This window comes from Ochotona princeps, chromosome X (genome assembly GCF_030435755.1).
Source record: "Ochotona princeps isolate mOchPri1 chromosome X, mOchPri1.hap1, whole genome shotgun sequence".
NCBI classification, from domain to species: domain Eukaryota; kingdom Metazoa; phylum Chordata; class Mammalia; order Lagomorpha; family Ochotonidae; genus Ochotona; species Ochotona princeps.
Genome location: NC_080865.1, coordinates 60601376 through 60604867, shown reverse-complemented (window position 1 = coordinate 60604867; position 3492 = coordinate 60601376). Strand labels below are relative to the sequence as shown.

The 3492-nt window shown below is 45.0% G+C and overlaps 1 pseudogene; it reads left to right on the top strand.

Moving 5' to 3' along the window:
* The first annotated feature begins 203 nt into the window (after positions 1-203).
* LOC101522988 (DDB1- and CUL4-associated factor 12-like protein 2) lies at positions 204-1654 on the top strand (annotated as a pseudogene).
* The last annotated feature ends 1838 nt before the right edge of the window (positions 1655-3492 follow it).

Here is a 3492-nt window from a genome sequence, read left to right as displayed (position 1 = left end):
CAGTGCCTCTCTTGGTCTGCAACTTCTCCACTTAAAGCAATCACCACTGCAGTCAGACTGCCCTTCTCTTCCCTGGCAGTTCCTTTGGGGGCCTCTGCAAACTTTAATAATGACCCTACACCACTCAGTCACTTCAGAGCTCAAAATCAGTCAGCCTCCACGCCCACTGCTAAAGGAGGAAAGGTGTCGTAACTGCCATTAAAATGGCCAACTTGGTTGACACGGTATCTGGTCACCTCAGTGGGGTCACTGACACCACCACTGCCGCTGATGACCATTCCCCTCTGCTCACCATGGTCCCGCAGGAAGCAGGCAGCAGCAAGCAGAGAGTTTTCAAGTAGAAGATCTTCTCTGGGAGATCCTCATCGCAAAGCCTGGCAGGAGTAGACTCAAAGGAACTGTCACGCAAGAAATAGAGACAGCCAGGGGCTTGTGTCTCCCTGGTGCACTACCTGCAGGACCGCCAGATGGGTGCAGAGGGATGCCTGGGACTAAGGGGTTTTGAAAGCCAGCTGAACAGCCTCGCAGCACGGAGCCTGCCCCAAATGTTGAGGGAGCACCAACTGGACCTGGGCACCCTGGACAAAGTGTTCGCCTCACAGTGGCTGAAAAACAGGGAGGTGGTGTGTGGCACCAAGTGCAACAAGCTGTTCAGGCTGGACATGCACTCGGGCCAGATCACGCACTGCCCCCTGATGGTGGACAGGGATCCTGCACCAGCCGGGAGCCTGCCTGGCTGTGGCATCCACGCCATTGAGCTGAATCCCTCCAAGACACTTCTGGCCACAGGGGGCAAGAACCCCAATAGCCTGGCTGTGTACCAGCTGCCCACCATGGACCCTCGTGGCTGGACATCCAAGGCCACAAGGGCTGTATCTTTGCCATCGCCTGGGTAAGTGACACCGTGGTAGTGAGTGGCTCCTGCGATGGTACCTGGCACCATGACAGTTGAAACCTAATAATTTCAACGTTAGTGTTGAGTCACAAAAGGTAGGGGGGTTTCCTGTGTGTGTCCACATCTGTTCAGAGGATGTGAAAGCTATCCCCATGGCCAGCACTCACCTGAGTCACCATCAGATACGTGCCCTGGCCTTCAACAGCAGTGTCCATGGATGGCTACTTTCACCTCTGGGAACCTCACAGCAACCTATCCAGGCTGCTCTCCATCAGGCTGCCTTGCTATGGAGAGAACATGTGTCTGAACTACTGTGATGACTTGTCTGTGTATGCTGTGGGCCTCGAGTCCCATGTTTTTTTCTTAGATCCACGTCAGGGCAGGAACAAAATCAGACCACTGTCTTCCTGGGAAGGAGACACCTGCGTTTGCTCCTTGAGCTTCTACCAGAATATCATCACAATGGGAACAAGCCATGGCTCTCTGTTCTTTTATGACCTTGTTGCTCAGAAATTCCTAGAAGGGCAAGGCAAGTTCATCCCTGACTCCTCTCCAAGGTCTGGGAGGGAGAGCTCAAGCTCGCCTGTAGTAAAGGCTCCATCAAACAGGGTCAACTCTCAGAAAACCACTTTGCTGGTGTAAACAGCTGGTCAAATAAATGCACTCCACACCCACTGCTACAATTGGCCAGGATTGAAGCTCTTTGTGGCCGGAGGCCCTTTCTGTTCCATCCTGAATGGAAGCTATGCGGGCCTGTAGAGTCAAGAATGATTGCTCCTACTCAAGGTACACAAATTGACCCTGTGTTTTCTTAACTTTAACTTTTCATATGATATTTATGCTTGTAATTCCATGACTTTTGTTTTTCAGGTTGGATTGACACAATTTAAATCTTCTAGCAAGAGAAAGAAAATGATCATTTCAGAATTCAAAACTATTTCTGTGCAGATATAGAGTATGTCTGAATGTTTTCTAAGTAAGAGCTTTCACCATGCTCTAGAGAGCTACTCTAATTTTGTCTCAATATTCCTTTTGCACAATCTATTAGGAGTACTTGGTTACTTATATTAGAAGTATTTCATTTGAAAAATGTGATATTAGGACACACATCTGTCTTTCTAAAGTTCTTTTAAATAAAAATCATCTTAGGATGTTGTGTTTATTTCAAAATGACAGTTGATTAGTGCACTTTAGAGACACACAGTCTATACTTAACTAAATTAATCAGAGGGAGAAATCAATTTTTTTGCTGTTATGCAAGCTTTATTTTTTATGTCCTGTCTTAGGAAAAATGATGCATTAGTATTGCAAGGTTTGTGTATGTGATCACTCAAAGCAGCTATCCTAAGCATGAATGTGAAAAGTATAGAAGTCTGGGTGGATGTATTCAAGGGATAGAGTGGATATTTTTATATCATTGGCTATATTTGAGCATACCTTAAACTTTCCAGTCTACCTTAGTTAAAAGAGAAAAATACAAAGAAGAAAAGTGAGCCCGTTCAGTTCACTGTGAAAAAAGCTGCTCAAATAAGAAGTCCACGTTGTTAAGGTTTTGTAATTTTATTTTAGAAGATTCATACCTGAAGTATCACAAATATGCTGTTAAAAATGATGCTGTTGCATTCAGTGTGATTAATATATAACAACCACCACAAGAGGTTTCTTTTTTTGTCATTGATGTTGTTTCAAGATGACAAGCTGGAAGTTAAAAACAAACAAAAAAATATTGGTTGGAGGAAAAGTGCTATAGACTTGCATAAAAGCAAGTTGTGAACTACTGTGAAGACAGTTTGAAATTCTCTCGATATTGAAAACTAGAGAGGGAAGGGAAACTCACCTTTTCTCAAAATTGTGTTGACTTTGGATATATTGTATCTGTTTTTCCTAATTGTTTTATGAATTATTCATTTTTTTGAAATACAGAATTAGAGAGAGAGAGAGAGAGAGAGAGAGAGAGAGAGAGAGAGAGAGAGAGAGAGGTCAGGCTGGAGCCATGAGCTTCATCTGGGTCTGCAACATTTGTGGTAGTACCCCAAACACTTGGTTCATATTCTACCCCTTTCTCAGGAGCCTCTACAGACAGATGAATTTTAAAATAAAAAAGAGCTTCATTTAATTTAAATGTTATATTAACAAGGAGAAAGAGAGAGAGACAGTGAGAGAGAGGGAGAGAAATCTTCCATCTGCTAATTTACTGCCCAAATGTTTGCAATGGCCTGAGAGAGAAAGAGATTCCATCTACCAGTTAACTCTCCAAATGGTTGTAGTGGCCAGAGCCAGGCTGATCTGAGGCTGGGAGCCTGGAGCTTCTTCTTGGTTTTCCCCATGGGGGTAAAGACCCAGGCCTTGGGCCATATTCTGCTGCTTGCCCAGGCCATAAGCAGGCAGCTGGATTGGAACTGTAGCAGCTGGGGTTCAAACTGCTGCCCAGATGGGATGCCAGCGTAACAGGCCAAACATGACAGTCCCAAGACTAGCCTGATAAACCACCAAACTGGTCCCAGCAGAGATATAGATTTTAAGTGGTGCAGTGTTCAAGTGAACCAGCTCCAATATGTGGTGGCAGCATTGCAGGCAGTGGCTTTATGAACTATGCC